Source organism: Anolis carolinensis, chromosome 3, assembly GCF_035594765.1.
Source record: "Anolis carolinensis isolate JA03-04 chromosome 3, rAnoCar3.1.pri, whole genome shotgun sequence".
NCBI classification, from domain to species: domain Eukaryota; kingdom Metazoa; phylum Chordata; class Lepidosauria; order Squamata; family Dactyloidae; genus Anolis; species Anolis carolinensis.
Genome location: NC_085843.1, coordinates 205,739,288 through 205,761,505, shown reverse-complemented (window position 1 = coordinate 205,761,505; position 22,218 = coordinate 205,739,288). Strand labels below are relative to the sequence as shown.

At 36.7% G+C, this 22,218-nt stretch overlaps 1 protein-coding gene across 3 annotated transcripts in view; it reads left to right on the top strand.

Annotated features, from left to right (window-relative positions):
* The window catches only part of LOC100560134 (heparan sulfate glucosamine 3-O-sulfotransferase 1), a 125,489-nt gene that overhangs the window by 68,802 nt on the left and 34,469 nt on the right, over window positions 1-22,218 (top strand). For all 3 annotated transcript variants that reach the window (XM_008116746.3, XM_008116747.3, XM_003224724.4), the window contains exon 2: window positions 9,060-9,190. The gene's annotated coding sequence lies outside the window, so the exon portion shown is untranslated. The remainder of the gene's footprint in view (window positions 1-9,059; window positions 9,191-22,218) is intronic.

The window sequence follows — 22,218 nt, the reverse complement described above, 5'->3', positions numbered from 1 at the left end:
CGAAGTCACCTTGTCTATCTCCTGAGGCATCTATATAACGGCCAAGTAGCAACAGTCAGAACAGACCATGGAACAACTGACTGGTTCAAGATTGGGAAAGGAGTATGGCAGGACTATATACTATCAACCTACCTATTTAATTTGTACGCAGAACACATCATGCGACATGCGGGACTTGATGAATCTAAGGCTGAAGTTAAAATTGCTGGAAGAAACATCAACAAATTCAGATCCATAGATGATACTGCTTTGATGACTGAAAGTGAGGAGGATCTGAGGAGCCTTATCACCAAGGTGAAAGAAGAAAGTGCAAAAGTTGGGTTGCAGTTAAACATCAAGAAAACCAAGATTATGGCAACCAGGCTGATTGATAACTGGCAAATAGAGGGAGAAAACGTGAAGGCAGTGACAGGCTTTGTATTTCTAGGTGCAAAGATCACTGTAGACAAAGACTGCAGCCAGGTAATTAGAAGAAGTTTACTTCTTGGGAGGAGAGCAATGACCAATCTCGATAAAATAGTGAAGAGTAGAGACATCGGAGCCCCGGTGGTGAAGTGGTTAAAGCACTGAGCTGCTGAACTTGCGGACTGAAAGGTCCCAGGTTCAAATCCCAGGAGCGGAGTGAGCGCCCGCTGTTGCTCCAGCTTCTTCCAACCTAGCAGTTCAAAAACATGCCAATGTGAGTAGATCAATAGGTACCGCTCCGGCAGGAAGGTAACGGTGCTCCATGCAGTCATGCCAGCCACATGACCTTGGAGGTGTCTACGGACAACGCCGGCTCTTCGGCTTAGAAATTTAGATGAGCACCAACCCCCAGAGTCAGACATGACTGGACTTAACGTAATGGGAAACCTTTATCTTTACCTAGAGACATCATGCTGGCAACCAAGGTCCACATAGTTAAAGCAATGGTATTCCCCATAGTAACTTATGGATGTGAAAGCTGGACCAATAAGGAAGGCTGAGCGAAAGAAGATAGACGCTTTTGAACTGTGGTATTGGAGGAAAATCCTGAGAGTGCCTTGGATCGTGAGAAGATCAAACCTGTCCATATTCCGTGGAAATAATGCCCGACTGCTCACTAGAGAGAAGGTTATTCGAGTCGAACGTAACAGAAAGAATAAACAGCAAAAGTCTGTTGCCTATGGAAAGCCTGCCAGGAGAACATAAATGTGATTTGTATTCAAAACATGTTCCAAAAAAATGATCTGAGAACATTTTCAGTGAACAAATACTCTGGTTGAGAAAGACTTCACTTCAAAGATTATGTTATTTTGTAGCTATCTGGGCCCATATTAGTATGGCTAGTATGGTTTGGGGGATTAAAGGGGTACAAGATTGCAAGACAGCCATTGAAGAACAGGTTCATTTACACATGGCATAAAGAAGAACTTTTAAAAATAAGGCATCTGCATCCTGAAGCCTTATAGATTCTCAATAATTATTATAAAACAAAATTGTCTTTCTTAAGCTAGCATGTTGGCTGTGAAATAATAGAAAGAATAATTGCAAAAACTATTCTGTTATACAGTTTACCCTCCATGTCCTGATCTAAGATGGGGATGACTTAGGACACATCTACACTCACTACTTTGCATGAATCAGCTCTGTAGTAATTAAATGATGCACAGAGTTTGATCCGGGTTAATGCAGGCCAAAGCTGCTTAATGCTGTCTTGAACTATCTTTACCTGAGTTGCAGGTTGCTTTGAATTTTCCCTTAGAATCCAGAGCAATTTGCAACTTTGGGCTCATATAAACAGTTCTGCCATTTTGAGACATACCAGCCACAACTATATAGATGATCATCCCAAGTTCCCTAGGCACAGGCTGCTTGGGGACATGGGATGGCACTCACTGTTCCCTCCCACTGTCCTCATTGTGGTGGCCAGCAAGCCTGACATTTAATGCTGGTCACTTGTCGCTTGGAGTGACGCTGGCCAGAGCAACAAGGCAATTGGAGAAGGGAATAAAAGAGGAGACAATAAACATTTTAGGCTATTTTACAGATATGTTAGAAACTTACAGAGCTGAAATACTTGGTTTAAGCTTATTCAGTGTGATTAATCAATGTCAAATATTTTGGCTTAGCAGCTTGCTGGTACTGATAAGGACTGTTTTCAAACCCTTTTGATAACCAAACTCTCAAAGAAGGGAGGATAAATTTATAATCCCAGATCAGATGCTTATCAGGTGCATAGTACAAGGATGAACTTGGGGTACAAAGGTTTATGACTTTTTGAGCATCTGAAATAAAGATTTACGAGAAACATCTGGGAAAAATGATAAACCTTTTTTTAGCTGAAGATAAGATTAGGCAAACCAAATTTTAATTGGCAAAGTTTTAATGAGATAGAGAAGTGACTGATGAAATTGTAGTGGGGAGGTTTGTCAGAAACTGGGGTTACAAAACCTGGAAAATTTCTGAAAAGAGAATGCTTTTCTCACTAAACCTCACTTTTTTCTCTCTTCTTTGTCTTCTATCTCCCACTTCCAGTGGGATTGAGGATTTGCAGATTTATCTTAGGAAAAAATAAACTAACTTCAGATAGGTTTCTAAAGCTAACATAGGAACTCTCGGTGGCACAGTGGGTTAAACCCTTGTACCGGCAAGACTGATGACTTGAAGGTTGGGTTGCTGGTTCGACTCCAACTTGGGGGAGCGCAGATGAGCCCCGTTATCAGCTCCAGCTCCATGGGGGGACATGAGAGAAGCCTCCCACAAAAATGGTAAAACATCAAAAAAAATCCAGGCGTCCCCTGGGCAATGTCCTTGCAGACGGCCAATTCTCTCACACCAGAAGCGACTTGCAATTTCTGAAGTTGCTCCTGACATGAAAAAAAAAAAGCTAAGATGACTTTTCTATTTAAAATAGAGAAACATTTTCAGATACTTGGTAGGCAAAACTTGTAATTTTCTTTTCATCCATAATCTTTCTTATAACCTTGTATGAATTCTTCTTTCTTATATGGTATCTCAAGACAGGTGAATTAAGATTTGCATTTTGTTCAAGTTATGTTTTGGTTGTTGCTTTTCATCAACTTTTGCAAGGGCACAGTTACCCATTGTCCCATATCATTTTATTTAGTCAGTGAGATAAGGTGCATCTGCACAGTAGAATGAATGCAGTTTGACATGCAGTTTGACATCAATACTGTGGAAGTGTGGGAGTTGTATTTTGCTAAGACCACCAGCACTCTTCAACAGAGAAGACTAAAGATGGGGCCTATGCAGAATCCCCCTTATAAGACATTGGTTTGATTCATAAAATTCCTTTTTAGAAGGCTTGATTTATAAAGGCAAATAAAATTATACTAGATTGATGTTTATTTTTCTTCTTTCAATTTATTATCATTTGTCTCATGTATTGAGAGAGGGGAGATTCACATAAAAATTTACTTTTTATTGATCATGAGTATGTCTACCAATTCCTTATCTAAAAAACCTTCAGTATGTCATTAACATTATTTCTTATATTTTGGTGGTGGGAAGGATTTTGAACTGAGAATATTTTTGAAAACCTTACAGAAAACTTTTACTACTCCAAATCAGCGTGAAAACTATCATAGACACTAAAAACAATTGACATACTAATTATAGCAAGCCTGAAGGGCTATACCCATCAATATATATGCTTTTCTAAGAACAGCTGCCTGAACAAAGTTAATTACAGTAATTCTAGATTTGTCATGTACATATTCATTTTGTTACTTTATTATGAAGAAATGCATTAATAAAAAAGTTTTTTTCATAAAAAAATTGCCACAATTGGAAACATTTGAAAGTTATCTACCCGCCATCCCTCACAGATGGCTCAATGTGTGATTAGAAATTAGGTGTTTTGTGATTTCTTAGTTTCTGTCTGTCTCTTCCCCTTCCTACCCATTAAAGTGTTTTTTAAATTTTATATTTGGGATTCTCATGCTGGCATTTAAGCTCATATAAACCACCTGTCACTTGATTTGAAGTTACTTGAGTTAATAGATTATATGAATTGTTTGGGAAGTTGAAAAGCTTTCTGTTTCAGCATGGGTTTTTGAGTGCAAGGCAGACATGAAACTGACATTGTAAATTACACTTCTATATCTTCTGCCCTGCATTAACATCCACACAAGCTAGGAAGAAACTCAGATGCAATTTTTATTTTCTGAATTTAGGTAACAACATGAAAACTGGTTTGAGGATTCCAATTGTCTTGTATTTTCATTGCTACCAAACCAAGTCTGAAGGAGAGCAATACATCCAACTTCTAGTTTTGTTTCATGCATTCCAATTTGTTTAATCAGTCAGAATAGCACTACATAGATTCTGTTAATGAAGAGAATAAACCACCCTACTGCATTAAATGATCAGGCAATATTAAGAGCCAGCTGAACAATCAGAATAATTACATGCTGTGGTTCTTGATGGCTGATAGCAGGTGGATTGGATATTGTTATTCTAGATTTTTTAAAACTTTCCAGGATGCACTATCTTTAGGCTTTGACTTTTCCCCAGATAGGTAGAGCCTTTTCAAAACAAATTTGAAATGATGACTTCCACTTTAACAGAAGAATAATTTGTTTTTGTTGCACCCAGGCTGAAGACCATGCGCTTGTCACTTGTATGCAAGGTCCCAAAAGAAAATGTCTGCAAGGTATTTTCCTATAAGAACAGCAGTGGTAGTTTAAAGACTAACCAGTTTTCTTCCTACCTGATGAACCAGTGCAGAAAATTTTATTGTAAGTGATCTTGCTATTTTTTTAAGGTACTTCAAGATTTCTGGTTGGTTTTGCTGCATTATAGTAGTAGGATCTCCACCTTATAATATTATCATTTTGTTATGAAAAGTATAGTCAAATAATTATTGCAAGATAATTCAACCTTATTGCCTGTATGGTAACATTATTTGCTGATTATAATCTGATTATATGATTTTACACATTCTCAACCATGAATTTTAAAAGATTGTCAGTATACTCATATATGGTGTATGAACATTTTGTTAGTGTTCCCAAAGGGTTCAAAAATAGACTGTATTGTATTTTGGTGTGGATTATACTTGTTTTGCTTTTGGCCAACATTGTTTTGCTTTCGACCAATATTAGTCAGTCTTTGGATATGACAGTTCATCCGGTTCATCTTTTCATGTTTACAGCATGTCAGATAGGAGTCATCTGTGTTTCTTTTTATTACTTCTTATGCAGGAAATTAACCAATGTAGAGGCACCAGTTATTATGATGTTTTATGTAAAAGCTTTTTTGAGTACTATATTTTCCTCTGACTCGGTTCTTTCAAAAAAAATTAGGTTATATATATTGATGATAGTCTTTATTTTATTTTTTACTTCTAGAAAAATCTTATCCATTCTGTGAGAAGTAATAACAGCACCCTATTAGATTCAAAACAGATATTGTCTAGCATCTTGTTAGGTAGTTACATTATTGTAAAAAGATGTACAATCACACAAAGTTGAATATTTGTATTCTCAGGAGGGGAACAAAGGTATAGTGACATCTTTGGGACCATTGTGCAAATTGAATCACCATAATACTATTGGTCCCATTGCTCAGTGAGCATCATAGCAGCATAGATGCCACTGTGTAATAGGACACTTGGCAGGACACCCAGATAAACACTATCACATTTCACTAGAAAGGTTGCATATTGCATCAGGAATGTCATCAAATTATGGCCTTTGATGCAGAATCTGGACACTTATTTCAATAGTGAGGCTTTTTTGATTCATGATACTTGAGGAAAAATAACTAGTTTCTAAGCACCTTAAACAAAATCTTGATTATATGCATGCATATTTAGAAAACAGGATTCAAAAGCATTCACTTTACAGGTGATTTGTTCCTTTTTATAAGACAGTTATACTCACTGCATGAAAACAGTTCCTAATCCCCCCTTCCGGATTTTGCATTGGTAAGAACAATCCACATGGAACATAAGAAAAGAAACAGTTCAGAACAGAACAATGTTGTCTTCCAGGAGTCACTTATAATTTACTTGTAATATTTGGTGACGCATTGTTGCAAATCCTGATTATAACTGTTGATAGTCTATTTCAAGGCTTAACTTTGAAACAATTAGATCCATTTGGGAGCATAAGGTATTTGATTGAACTACCCCAGAATACATGTTGATGAGTGCTTGCTTGACAGTGCTTCCATCTTAAAATCTCAATGGGCATAGAAATTTAACATAGGGATAACTCTCTCTCTTAAGCATTGTGAGAAGTTTCAGTTTTGTAATAAAAGTGTGCTTATATATTCTGTGAATTCTGGATTCAACTGGGTTTTGGGAATACTGAGTGCATTATGTTCATTATTATATATCAGGATTTTTTTTTGAAAGAATTGCTTTAAAATGTGACTTGGCAGCAACTGAAAAATCAGTAACACTTGTTAACCACGGGGAAAATAACCTTCCACTGCAGTCAATTTACAGTCAGGATGGGTTACGTAGCGCCAGCCTCCCCAGGATGATAGGAGGAAAACACATTTTTAAAATAACATCCTGAATCTCACAAAGCTAATTTTAAAAGTCCCAGGAAACATTCCTGGATATACTCCAAAAGAGGTTACACATATTCTGTAGGACTTTTCACCTTGAACAGCAGCCTGAAAAACTACATTACAAACCTCACTTGTGCAGCTCTGGGAAATTATAGAAGATTCACCACATGGCGTGAGTGGAAGAGGGAAAAGAGGCATTCAGAGTAAATAAGCGAAAAGCCCCACTTGGCTCATTTAATTAATCCCCTAGTTATCTAAATAGAAATAGTTTGTGCCTAGAAAAGGTTGTGCCCATCATTTATTTTCTGACATTTAAATGGGATCAGTTGCCATGAAAAACATATCGCAGTACAGAGTGCTAGATACGACAATGCCAGTTCTGAAATGAAAACCTCCGTATGATGTCAAATATGAATTGAATACACAGAGTTGCATTATATTCAGTTCTAGTCTTATTAGTTAATTTAGCACACTCAAATTGTTTATTTGTATTCCCAAATGAATCAGATCATATAGGTTCACCTACCAAATGTGCCACCTTCTAAAATCTGGAAAGTAACATTTCATAGGGAAATCACTAAATAATTCTGCAAATGTTTTCATACAGTGGGCCTTCTACATTCGCTGGGGTTAGGGGCACAGGATCTCCAAGGAAGTGGAAAAACTGCAAGTGAAAGACCCCACTTTTTCATCTGAGAGAACATCTGTCTAGAATCTCTACTTCCTTCAGTGCAACTTTCAACTGCAGGTCTTAAGAGATAACATATTAGTGAAACCTGAAAAGATAAACCCACTGCAGGGGAGAGCTGACTCAACAAACACCCAACAGTCAAGTAACAAGTGGCCTTTAATTCTGAAATTTTGATCTTTTAGAAAAAGCCCAGCCATGTTGCATCTTGAAAACAAAATGGTGCAATTTGTGAGTTATTTTTCTGTTTTTTTTTTTCTTTTATGTTTCAGTAAGGATAGAAAGCAGGTATTCATTCAGAGTAGCAGACCTTTCTGGCGATATATCTATTATTTCTCTGTTATGTATGTTTGTGCTTCTTTCTTGTAAAGATGTTGGTATTGAAATGTTTACCATGAATGGCTATTGACATGTTTAATTAGCAAGCTCTTAGTAAGAGAACCTGCATTCCACCTACTGTGACCAGTTGGTGTTGACAAGAAAGCCATGTAAAGTCTGCAGATCACTGTCGGCATGTTCAAGCAGCAGAAAAATATGTTCTTTTCAGCATCCCGGGAGAGTTGGGAGGCCATTTGGCTTTGTATATAAGATTGCAACTTTTTCAGGATATGCCATTTAGGAGATTTCCGCAATTTATTACTAATGTTCCAGCTGTTTTATAAAAAATATCACATCAAGCACATGTTGTCAGTGCTTGACATGTTGTCAAATACTAGAAAGACTAGTATTTAAAAGGCAATAATTTCAAGAGAGCTCATAGATGTGTAAAGAGAAATGTCCATCGAAGAACTGAGAAAAAAAAGATGCATTAATAATCTTGCTGCTGTAAAGACCATTTTGCTTGCATCATGGCTGTACCCTTGAAGCTGTCATTTTTCTATAACAGCAAGATTATTTCTTGCCTGCTTCAGTTGAAATTTTAATTGCCCTACCAAAACTTTCTTATGGGCGAGAGGAGATAGATAGATAGTAGTCATGTGCATTTGGGGCAAGCCTTTATCTGTTTCATGACCTGGCTTTCGATGGGGGCCCTGATCCATTTCAATTGGTCCTCCTGAAGCCAGGAGGGCAGATATTTGTTCTTTGTCTTCAGGGCCAAAAGGTCTGTTTTCTTTCAGCCCATTATTGGGAGGGCTTCACCCGTAGACCCAAAGCACCCGGGCCTATGAGTGCAGACTTTGGGCCTATGTGCACGGGCCTCACAGGGCCTGCAGTTGAGTGCCAAGTAAGGAACGCTATGTCGATCTGAAAAGCAGACTTTCTTATTGAGTTGATTTTTGTTTCATGAGGGGCCTTCCTGTTCCGTGCCATCTGAATGGATGGTACAAAACAGAAACACGAATCCGTATCTAATAGATAAGTAGATAGATAGATACACATACATACAGTATATCTTGATTGGCCACCAAAATGTATTGCAACCTGTATATAAACCTCAGGAACACATTTTTAAGAAGGAGGAGGAGACAGTTATTGGCACATGACAGAAAACACTATTTTTCAAAGTCTGCACAGGGAAAGAGTTAACATTTGACTCTTAATTTTGTATTATTCCATAAGCCATAATGTAGCAGGAGGTCTTGTTCATTATGCCATTGAGTATTGCTGGGAAAATAGAGTCACAAATTGTCCAAAGTGCATTCTTTAATAGCCTGAACTAAAATAGACCACAGAATTAATTCTTTGATGCTAAGTCTATTGCTTTCCATAGGTCTACCTTATTTGGGACTGGTAACTTGATTTATGTTTTAGCACTTGCTCTCATATAGGATTTAGTTTGAGAGTGATGTTCACAGAACCAGAACCAAGGTTTGATGGGTACCTGTGTGTGCTTTAAATAATTTTATGCATTTCTTTGTCACTGCAGGTTTTATCACATGCAAAAAGAAGCATTACTCCATGGAACAATGTTTTGAGTCCCTCCTGTCATATTACAGTTGCTGGAGTCCTTGTTCATTATTTCCAATATTCCTGATGACACCTGCTCTATAAATCCAGGTAAGTGTATTTCTATTCTTACATGCACTTTATTTTCATTGTGGCATAAAAGTTAATGAGAAAACAAGAATTAAAAGGCTAAAAAAGTAAATTAATATCACATTCAATTATATCTGTCCAGCTGTAGAAAGATTGAGAATAGAATGGCTCTCCTGCCAACTTACCTCTTTTCATACTCAGAGGATCCCCGATGCACTTCCTTCATTGGTGTGATGATTTTCTTGTCTGAGGGTTTTACAAAATAATATTTCCTTTTTTCTGCTGTTCATTGCAGAAAGGACCTTCTGCAGAGAATAGAAAGGGGAAATTTTGTTGTAGGAGTTGAAGTGTGTAAAGAACTATTGATAATTCTTAATATATTTCTTAACTGACAACTCAGACAGTGTGCACTTGTTCAGCTCATAGCATCCATGCAAATTCATAGCAGTTTGTTGTGGCAGCATGTTGGTTACTGATGTCAATATTTTCCGAATATCATGCTACATTTTACCTGTTTCCACAAACGCTTGATAACAAAAGGTGATATATATGAAGCTTCTTTTTCAATAATGTTGTATATGGTGGCCAATTGATCTTAATTATATCTCTCTTACATTCCAAGCTATGTTTTGCTGTAATTTTTAGGGCTGTATTCAGTTATTATTCTGCTTGCACAACATTTCTAATAATAATGCAAAATTTTGTTAATCCTTGAACAAATGGAAAATCCTCTCCGGCATTCACATATTCAATACAACTTGAAGCTATAGGTCATGCAAATCAGTTGATCTGGTAATGATTCTACCACTAATAATCAACTTACAAAGATCAGGAAAAATTGGTTGTACTTTTTCCCACTAGAAGTTTTTTCCAGGCAGTCTCTTGGAATTAACTAGGATACTTGAAAATTGGTTTAACAGGTTTACCTCACTCTCTTTTTCTATTCTTGCAAGAAAAACAGCTCGTTATATAAATATCGTAATACTGTGAAGACACCATGTGGATCAAATTAGGTCTTTGGAATGAATAGCTACTTGCGGCAAGGTTTGATTTCACTTTTTTTGGTCAATTTTCATTGATTTCAAAGAGCAAGCAAACATTGTTTCATATAACCTATTGACTGAGAGTTCCAGATGTAAAATCTGTATTCTGCAATGCTTACAACTAGGGAGTTTTATTCAAGCTAGGATCTTAGACATTCATTTGGAAAGGAAAAGTATACCCTTTGGCAACCCTATAAATAACAATCAGAGGAATGAGATATAATTCAAAATGTAGAAGTAATTATAGGGGATAAAAAACATAGAAACTTTGAAACAAAATAGACCATGGATTTAGGCAGGAATAGTTTATGCAAAGAAACTGATAAACATGCCCTTAATACTGATTTGGGGAAAAGATTTGAATATATTATATATGCACTACTTATGCCTGTAAGACTTCAAAGTCTATATACCCGAATAAGCAAGTTGTCTTTGAGATGGCAATGATTTAATAGAACTATCATCCACATTTGGCAGGATTATATACGTATACATGCATACACAGTATGACCCCTCATGCCTTCAGAGCCAGCACCCATGGATTTATCTTCCTGCATCCAACAAAATATGTCCTCTCTTGGAATTTGTAGGTTCTCCAGGTAATTGTATGATAATACTTCTACCAGAAGCTACCATGGAGTTTCACTGACACATTTATGGAAAAAATATACCTCTATAGGCACTATATTAAACAATACGTTGGTTATAAAATTCCATTTGTTCCTATAATTATGTTGTTAAGATTATTTTTAACTCTTTGGTTCAACACACCCAGTATCATATGTTTTAACTGTGGGCTATATGTTACTGATTAATCTGAACACAGGCTAAAAACAGTGGAAATGTGATAAATAAAAAATTAGAACAATGTGTTACTATAGATATTGTTTTAGGCTGCAATATTTTGGACACTAATCTGGTTTAAGAGCCACATGCCTAGGGAGAGCAAAACAAGTTATATACTACAATGCATAACAAAGAATTAAGTATTGAAACCTCACTATGATACTTGATAATATTGAATGAGAGTTACTAGCTTTAGTTGAAAAGTAGGCTAGGAAATTTGTATGCATGTAGAGAAAAGGTGGGTTTCCACCTTTGCATTATATTTTATTACCATATTTCTATAAATGACATTATTTAATTGCTATAAAAATAAATATTGTTGAGATATCTATTATCATCAACACATCTGCTGTTTTCTATTAATCCCATACTGGATCTGCTGTTATTCGCATTCGGCCCCTGGGCCTGGATTTACCCATATATGCCTTTGAATCATACTGAAAGACATAGAAAACATTCTCTGTAGGACTCTAACATGATTCTGTGGTCAACCTCCACTTGAGGTATAACCCCCATCCTGGGGGCCTAGAAAGCATGTTCCTCTAAACATTTTCTTGGTCCAAGTATATGGTATTCTTCAGATACTATGTGTCAAATAAAAGGCAAATCATTGTTCTTTTCAGGGAAGACTACATGAAATCCTATTATGCAAAGGGTCTTGGAATGGACCCCACATTTAAAATACAGACCTATAGTAATGTGTTCATGGACACCAGTTATGTGGTTGGGAAAAGAGCTGGTTTCATAATTAGTTTCAAAACTGATTCAGTAGTGCTCTTGTGCAGATGGGGGAAAAAAAGAACTATACCAGACTACTCACTAATATTATAATAGGACTGACTGGATCAATTATTGGATTGTGAATAGGTAGATACATTTGGTACAATAATGTTCAGACTTTAACAATTTATTCATAATGTGATTAAGGTTTTGGGACAGAGCACTATTTTTTAAATAATGGCATAAAAATATTATGAAAGGTATCAGCAATTCCTTTTTAAGGGAGTTCATATTTTTCTACAAGTTATTCATTTTGTCACTTAACTGATCAGATACTTTTTTGTAAGCAGTTGCTGAAATATCTTAACATATTTTGGTTGTTTTAAGTGTTATCTGTTGTAAGTTCATGTTCTTGTTCCATCTGTTTTGGAAGCTTTGCTTCTGTAAAGTGGTGTCATTTCCACTGTTTCTCACTTTCTATTTCAGTGATTGTTTGAATCTATACTTTTGTCTGGTTCCTAGTAACTTTATTGTAATCTTGTGTAACAATAATACTTTAACTTAAGAAAGGATCAATCTACACTGTAAAATTAATGCAGTTTGACACCAATTTAACTGTGTTGGCTCAGTGCTATGGAATCATGGGAGCTGTAGTTTGGTTAGGCACCAGCAGTCTTAGGAAGAGAAGGCTCAAGTCCTCATAAAACTACAACTCCAAGAATCCCATAGCATTGAGCCATTGCAGTTATTTTTTTGTCAAACTGCATTAATTCTACAGTGTAGATGTGCCCAATTTAGTTAACTTCTGTTTATTCCAATACTGTTCTTTGCATATAGGAATTCTCTAGGGTAGCTCAACGAAAAAATGATTTACAAAAAATCTCTTTATTCAGTAAAAGATGACAAAAGGTTGAATGCCACAGACAAGTAATCAGCAATACCAACATGTTTAGTAATTGTAAATATAAGAACGTAGGAAAGAAAGTTCTAACAACTTCTTGAAAAATGTGTTCAACATTTGATAAGTTATTGAACCAATTAATGTATTCTCCTTTCTGTGTAAAAATATATTGAAATAAATAAGAATTGTTTTCCATTAGTTTCTACAGCATTATGGATTTGAAGAAATCTGATTGTGTTATTTATATCTTTCAAATGTACCACAAAATCTGGAGTCAAATTTAATAATCTCATGCTTAGCACACACATTTAACATTTGTAAAAATACATCTGATCAAGGTAATCATCAAAAAAGCATTGAAAAAATGTTTTTGTAATATGTGGTAAGAATTGCTGAATGTAGTTTAAAACAATAGCAGATGGAAATGAAGTATCCATTCACACTTTGTATGCAAGAGAAAATCTTCTAAGCCTACTTTGGCTGAATGTGAACTGGTACCACAAGGAGGGCTGGTTTGTTGAGTTGCTCATATTTTATATGAGAGTAGTTCTAGTGTGTTAGTGTGCTGGATCATGGAGAAAAGAGGAGCTTCTAAGCAAATCTGTGATCAGTGATGGGCAGGTGTTTTGGTGTGTACAGTAGGCCCTCCAGTTTCATGTGGGTTAGGGGTTGAGGACCCCCATCAAAATGAGAAAATTATGTATAAAACCACTTTTCTAACCCAAGAGAACACTTCTCTAGGAATCCCTCAATCCTCCAGAATGACTCGTGTGATCAACTTTCACCAGAGGTTGACAATGGAGTTACTTACAGATTCCTAGCAGGAATATATACACATGTGGATAATGTATAGTATTTTTCTTGGCAGCATCATTTCCAACTCAGTACCGGGGGAGGGAATGGTCAATCTACTCAGTGTTTAGATTTATCTCTCCTCACATGGAATTTTTTTTTAAGCAAGAAAAGATAGAGTATCCCTCATATTTATCAACAGTATTGTACTGCTATACCAGGGATAAAAATAGGAAACAACTTCTGAGAAATAGATTCTGTGGAGTTGTACAGTGATGAAAATGCCTAGATAAAGAAGAGCATGCCTTTTATCTTAACATTCTGCTTGATGACTCCATCTCGGCTATTATCCCATTTCACTTGGACCCTATATCATGTTTAGCATGTTTATATTGTACGTTTAGCTTTTTCTGTTGTTTGTAAGCCTTTTTAATTGTAAGACAGTTTGGATATAAAGTTTGTATCAATAAATCTGAGAACAAAACTTCAGTGAAAAAATGGTGTTCAGTAATTGTGGAGAATGAAACATGATGATGGGATTGCTTTTCTCTTTCATAAAGGCATTGACCCAGGACATAGGGTTTTTAAAATAGAGTATATTCTGCTCTTCCATGCTGTTTCATGAAATGGAAAAAATAGGTACTGTATCAAAGGTTTTGGTATAAATAATGTGGGTCAGGAGGGGGAGCTGGCTAGAGCTAAAAAAAAAATCTGGCTCATCATTATGAACTAGTAACTATCAACTGGTTGATCTATGTTCTTTTTTTAAAAAAAAATGCAATTCTTTGAATGTAAAACAGAATAGAATAGATTTGATTGATTAGCCCTTAGGCCGTATCACAATACAAAACCAAACAACAAGGCTGGATAGGATTTGATTACACTCTATATAGATAGTTAAAATAAGACACTTATTACAATACAGTAAATAAATATGATAAAACTGAATATATACATCATATTTCCATATCACTCCTACAATTTACCCAAATCAGCCCCACATATGTGGTTCTCAAACATATTGCTTTGCTTAAATACAGAGCTGTTTTATATGTCATTTTTGGGTCATGGCCACACATAAAATATTTTGTTCTGATGTGAGATTCCCAGTACATTGTCCATTCGATATATGAACCAAGGTAGAAGTCTCTCACCTTCTGGTACAATTTACAGTCAAATAATATATGTGCTGTGTCCTCAATTTCAGGTGCTCCGCAGATACAAATTCATTTTAGGGGATGCTATTAAATCTTCCATATCTGATCATTGTCTCAAGCTGATCAAATCTAGTTTGAGTGAATATCTCTCTAAAATGTTTTTCACATTTGCATTTTTAGATAGTTGGCACAATTTTGGGAGTCTTTCGGGCTCTATTACATGGATTGTGTGAATTTCCAGTTCAGCTCTCACTTTAGTAGCTGAGGTCCTTTATCTACTCCCAATATGCATCTCAAGTGCTGAGATTGTGCTTGTTATATTACTGAGATGGAACTTAAACCCCATACTTCTGCTGCATATAAAAGCATAGGTGTAACCTTAGCTTTATAAACTTTAATTATTGGGATTAGGGCACCTGGATAGCTATGTGTTTTTAGTTTAAGTATTAGATTCAAAACACCATTTTTTTTTTTACTTTGATTTGTTGATGATTAGATAGTTATCTTGGCAATAAGAGCTGAGTTTTCTTAACAACCTACAAAGTCCAAATTGTGAGTGTGATAATAATATCATATCATCAGCATATAACAAGGTATTACAGTATGTGTTTAGGATGTTAGACATATGATCTACAAGGGCCTTCATTACACTAGGCAGGTCATTAAATAATATTGGTGCTAAAATGTATCCTTGTCTTACTCCTTTATATGTATTGATCCTGCTTGTCATAGCTTCATTTACCCCAAACTATACTTTCAAATAGGTGCTTGTATATAAGGCTTTGATCAGTAGCAACAGTCTAGGTTCAATTTTGAGGGCAAACAGCTTATTTCATAGTATTGTTCACCATATCAAATGCAGTAAAGACATCAATAAAGGCAGCACACAAGTGTTGTGTGTATTTAGCAATCAAGTGATTCAGGATAAAATGGTCGTCGATGGTAAATCTGTTTGGTCTAAAACCTACTTGTTCTTCCACAAGGATACTTTTTTTGTTTACCCAACTTTCAACTTTGCTCAATAGGAACCTAGCGTAAATTTTGGCAACAATCTCTATTAAATTAATGGGCATGTAATTACTGGGGTCCTTTTTATCCCCTTTTTTATATATGGGAACCACAATTGCCAGCTTCCATCCAACTGGAATCTGGAAGATATTGTTTATATGTGTAAACAAGCCCACCAATCAGAATCTTTTTAAATTAATTCAGCTAGTAAGAAATCTTCCTCAGGTGCTTTATCACTTTTTAAGACTTTAATGATATTCTTTATCGCTTTTTCTGTGACTGGTGGCCAAGGAGGAGGGGCTTCCATGCATAATGAATCTCTGCGTAAATGCTGTTTCTCTACAGGTTCTGTTAAAGCAAATATATCTTGATAGTAATTCTCCTAATCCTTGGCTGAGATTGGTATATCAAGTGAAAATGTCAGTTCCTTTAATATTCCTCCTACAGAATGCTAAAATATAGCCGAATTATGACTCTTTGCTGTTATTTCAAGTCCAGACCAAGTAGTGGTGGCATTTTTTTTTCTTTAATTTTATAAGTTTTTTTTATATTTCTGTCTGGGGGGTCAACATTTTAGCTTGAATCAGAAAAGAGGAATGCCTCTGAGTGAGTCTCATGGCTGACTTTAGTTCCTTTCTTAACAGCCAGCATTCAGTGTCAAACCAAGGTGATCTGCCTGCCTGATAATTTTTTATACCCTGTTTCCCCCAAAATAAGACAGTCTCTGAAAATAAGACCTAGTAGAGGTTTTGCTGAATTGCTAAATATAAGGCTTCCCCCGAAAGTAAGACCTAGCAAAGTTTTTGTTTGGAAGCAGGCCCACCAAACAGAACACCAGAGCATGCAAGATTGGTAAATGTACATACCATAGCTTGTAGTACATGGAAATAATGGTAGTAATGAGAAAATCTTGATAGGATTCACAGTTTATCTGGTTATGCTGATTATGACAACTACTGTACAGTATGTAATGGTCATTTTTTTGTTCAACAAATGTGTATTCTTCATGGAAAAATAAGACATCCCTTGAAAATACGACCTAGTGCATCTTTGGGAGCAAAAATTAATATAAGATACTGTTTTATTTTCAGAGAAACATGGTAGAAGGCTTAGTTCAGGGGTCCCCAAACTTTTTAAACAGGGTCCAGTTCACGGTCCCTCAGACCGTTGGAGGGCCGGACTATAGTTTTAAAAAACCTATGAACAAATCCCTATGCACTCTGCACATAACTTATTTTGAAGTATATAAAAAAAGAAACAAATACAGCCTTAATGTCAATAATAATAATAATAATAATAATAATAATAATAATAATAATAATAGACCCCTTTGGCCATTTAGTCCAACTCCCTTCTGTCCTTGTGCACCAAAAAAACAAGCAAAGCACCCCTGACAGATGGCCACCAAGCCTCAATGTTAATAATAATAATAATAATAATAATAATAATAATAATAATAATAAAGAGGGTTGGAAGAGACCCCTTGTGCCATTTAGTCCAACCCCCTTCTGCCTTTGTGCACTAAAAGCACCAGCAAAGCACCCCTTAATAATTAATTAATTAAATAATAATTAAAATATTGTTATAAATACAAGCAAAGCTTTGGAAGCTGTGCCCCGGGCAAGGGAGGAGGCGGGAAAAGTGCACGCCTTTCCCTCTTCCTTCGCTTTGTGCGCGCCTTCCTCGGCGGCAGTGGGAAAGGTGTGCATGGGGCCAGGGAGGAAGGAAAGGCATGTATTTCCCTACCTCGCACCTCACGTGCTTTCCTCAGCAGAGGAGGAGGGAGCCGCCACCACAGAGGCCGGATAAATGGCTTTGATGGGCCGCATGTGGTCCCTGGGCCATAGTTTGGGAATTCCTGGTTTAGTTGTTACATGTTTTTTCAACATGTGGCACAGATTTGTAAATGCATTGGAAACTAGTGGCTAGTCAAATGTAGGCATTTGGATTGTAGTAGCCCATTTTTGTTGCATTCTCTTTTTTAAGGCTATCTGTTATTGCTGTAATATCAACCTTGGCCCATATTAATCTTTTGTTTTGAGACACCTCATAATAATTTGTGAACCATTTATCAGACCTGTTACTTGGTCTTAAGCCTGAACTGTTCCATAGTTTCACCCTCACTGGCTGATGGACACTTTCCCCTCTTAGAAATACAGTAATCTTTGAGAAAAGGTCCATTTTGTTTCTTGATACACAAATAAGATCTAATACACTACTTGAGTAAGCTGAGTAATATGTGTGTGGATATGTGTAGTTACAATCCTTACCTCCCAAGATTTGAAGATTACATTTAAAGATTAGCGATACTAAGTACAAGCCAGCACTGTTACTTTTGCTGTTTCTTGGACAACAAAACCTCATTATATGTTTGTCTTAGGGTTGCCATAAAATGGAAACAACTTGAAGGCATGCAGCAATGATGACACAAAAGAATCTAAGCTTTCCCAAAACCATGGCCCACAGAGTACCATGCTAAATAAGGATGATGGGAATTGTAGCATGGAACGTATGGTAACGTGTTAGGAAAGGTTGGCAAACCTTGCTCATTATCTTGCCTTTGTGCATGTGTAAATGTAAGCACACTATAACCCCCATAACTGCACAGGATATCTTTCCTGACTGCATGAGGCAAAACCAGGGATAATAGCTAACACAAAACCAGGGATAAGCGCTAACACTATTGAAATGAAGGAGCTCTGGCCCAAGAATACCACATTGCAGAACCTAACAAATGTCTACAGAGGAGGTATTTTGTTGGACATGAACACATGAAACTGTAGGCACAGTAAATATTAAGTTATAAACATATAAGAATTAATAATATCGAGTAGTTCTGAAGCAAATAACACATCCTATTTGATTCTAATGAGGGAAGGATTAAGTGAATATATTTTCATTATCCATGCAGATATAAAGTGTACTTCCCTATTACAATAATGGAAGTGAAGGTTGGTTTTTTAAACTCAGTTTATACTTTGTCTTTAAATTAAAATAAGCAGCTTAATGTCAATTGAGAAATAGGCTGTGAAGTGAAGGAGCTGGTTACATAAATGAAAGGCGTCACATGCAGTAAGAATATAGGTCTGACAGCTACAGTTTCCATAGTCAAAGCAAAATATATTTAGTTTTAAAAGTGATTTGTGTTTCCTCTTATCCTGACTATATGATCTGCCATGGTGAATAGTACAAAGGAAATTATAAGGAAGTAACTAGTTCTTTATATGTATAAAAATGACTCCTAGGATTTCAGCCCTTATCTTTGGAAAGAAACTAATGCACATAAACACTCTTTGCAAGATACACAGTTGGGCTTATGATGTGGTTCATGATATAATTTAACATCATAAAGAATGTATTGTTTTCTAGCCTTGACTCCTAAATATAGTATCCACATTTCTATAGTCTACATATAACCAATCTTCTGAATACAGAAATTAATTATTTAATACTATGTATATAATTGTGGTTGCCTATGGAGTCATACATTTGTTCTGAAACCCATACACAGATATAATACTCCACTGTAATTAGAATAATAATTATTCTTATGAAAGTCATATAATTATATAGTCATCTTAAAAGAAACACAAGGCAAAATGGCTTTTTCTTAGTGGTGGTAGTGGACTAAGTGACTTGAAGGTTGGGTTGCTGACCTGAAAGCTGCCAGGTTCGAATCCCACCTGGGGAGAGTGTGGATGAGCTCCATCTATCAGCTCCAGCTCCATGCGGGGACATGAGAGAAGCCTCCCACAAGGATTGTAAAACATCAAAACATCCGGGCGTCCCCTGGGCAACGTCCTTGCAGACGGCCAATTCTCTCACTCCAGAAGCAACTCCGGTTGCTCCTGACATGAAAAAAAAAAGTGGTGGTATAAAAATATTCTGTGAAAAACTTAGTTCTTTTCCTTTATGTGTAAGACCATGTGATTACAGAGTTTTTATTTAAAATTTTTTCATTGATTTTATCGCACAAGGCTGGCAATTAACATTGCAGCTGGAAGGTCTCCTTGGCTGATGATCCTCCTGATGCTCTGCTTCCTTCCCATGAATAAAATCCATCAATAGCTCCCAATCCCATGTTCCCAACATCTGCTTCAGTGCAATGGGTACTTTTTACTTCTGTGTTGGCATGCCATGCCATCAGGGAAACAATACATTTTCCATTTATTTTATATTATATTGTATAGTTATATTTTTCTCTTTTTTTTCAAACAGAAGTTGGCCCTAATGAGAAAGGGGACATGAGCTATTTTTCAAAATATCACTTTTCCATTCATTTTTAACATAACTTTACAATAACATTCCAAACTACAGTAGAGTCTCACTTATCCAACATAAATGGGCCAGCAGAATGTTGGATAAGCGAATATGTTGGATAATAAGGAGGGATTCAGGAAAAGCCTATTAAACATCAAATTAGGTTATGATTTTACAAATGAAGCACCAAAACATCATGTTAGACAACAAATTTGGCAGGAAAAGTTGTTCAATACACAGTAATGCTATGGAGTAATTACTATATTTATGAATTTAGCACCAAAATATCACGATATATGGAAAACATTGAATACAAAAATGCGTTGGATAATCCAGAACATTGGATAAGCAAGTGTTGGATAAGTGAGACTCTACTGTACTCTCTTGTTAACAGAATAATACAAATGTTTTCTTTTTTTTTTTACTGAGAATGTGTAAAATGTATTCTTAGCTGGGGATGAAAGATATTTTGATTTCAGTAGTTCATTAATGGTTATTATCTGCTATTATTGGCACTTCAGAGATCTTCCATTGTGTTCCCCCCTCTGCTGCTGTCATAACAAGACAACTTCATAGAATCACTCTGACCCTATAAGCTTGAATACATTTCATCTTTTCAGGACAACTTCTTATAAGTATATTAAAATGGCCCCATTATTTTCAGTTTTGTACAGTAGTTAGCACTACATTGAATGGCTGTTAATAATAGCCATCATAGGTGATCACTTGTGGCTATATTCATAATACTAAAGTTCATAAGATAAAATACATGAAGTTCATGGCAGTCTCTCCAGCACACCCAAAATACCCATAAAAGATCTTGGAGTCCTCGTGGACAACAAGTTAAACATGAGCCTACAATGTGATGCGGCAGCTAAAAAAGCCAATGGGATTTTGGCCTGCATCAATAGGGGAATAACGTCTAGATCCAGGGAAGTCATGCTCCCCCTCTATTCTGCCTTGGTCAGACCACACCTGGAATACTGTGTCCAGTTTTGGGCACCGCAGATGAAGGGAGATGCTGACAAGCTGGAAAGCGTCCAGAGGAGGGCAACTAAAATGATTAAGGGTCTGGAGAACAAGCCCTATGAGGAGAGGCTTAAAGAGCTGGGCATGTTTAGCCTGCAGAAGAGAAGGCTGAGAGGAGACATGATAGCCATGTACAAATATGTGAGGGGAAGTCATAGGGAGGAGGGAGCAAGCTTATTTTCTGCTGCCCTGCAGACTAGGACACGGAACAATGGCTTCAAACTACAGGAAAGGAGATTCCACCTGAACATCAGGAAGAACTTCCTCACTGTGAGGGCTGTTCGGCAGTGGAACTCTCTCCCCCGGGCCGTGGTGGAGGCTCCTTCTTTGGAGGCTTTTAAGCAGAGGCTGGATGGCCATCTGTCGGGGGTGCTTTGAATGCGATTTCCTGCTTCTTAGCGGGGGGTTGGACTAGATGGCCCTTGAGGTCTCTTCCAACTCTACTATTCTATGATTCTATGATTCTAATACAAAGGGGTTCGCTGAATGTGGTGGGTTATGGTGTAAATGAGGAAATTCTTGAAATTCCATTTACAAAAACTGCCGTATCCCAATTCTTGGAAGATCATACATGTCATTATTGATGTGTAACCTCAAGTTATTTCCATCTTAGGGCAACCTTAAGGCAATTTTATCACAAGTCTGTCTTGGCAAGATTGATTTAGGTCCTTCTACACAGTCCTATATCCCAGGATCTGATCCCAGATTATCTACTTTGAACTGGATTATATGAGTCTTCACTGCCAGATAATCTGGGATAAGATCCTGGGATATAGGGGCAGTATGGAAGGGACCTTGGAAAAGGTTTTCCTTTGCCTTTCTCGAATTGTATAAAGTAGTGTTTCTCAAATTGTGCTCCTGCAGATGTTTTGGACTTCACCTCCCAGAAATCCCAGCTATCGTACCAGCTGTTAGGAATTGTTGAAGCTGAAGTCCAAAACATCTGGAGGAGCATAGTTTGAGAAACTCTGGTATGAAGAATCAAAGTTCAGTACTCGAAGCTCTATATCAGTGGTTCTCAACCTATGGGTCCCCAGATGTTTGGCCCTCAACTCCCAGAAATCCTAACAGCTGGTAAACTGGCTGGGATTTCTGGGATTCATAGGCCAAAACACCTGGGGACCCACAGGTTGATAACCACTGCTCTATATCATATTAATTCTCTCTTCCCCCATGGCCCACCTCAATCAAGGAATTTTTGTTTTGTTTTGAAGATCACTCTCTCCTCTTTTATTTCTCACTTTTTGTATATTTTGAGGGGACTGGAAGGGAAAAGGAAAGGGCAGATGCCCA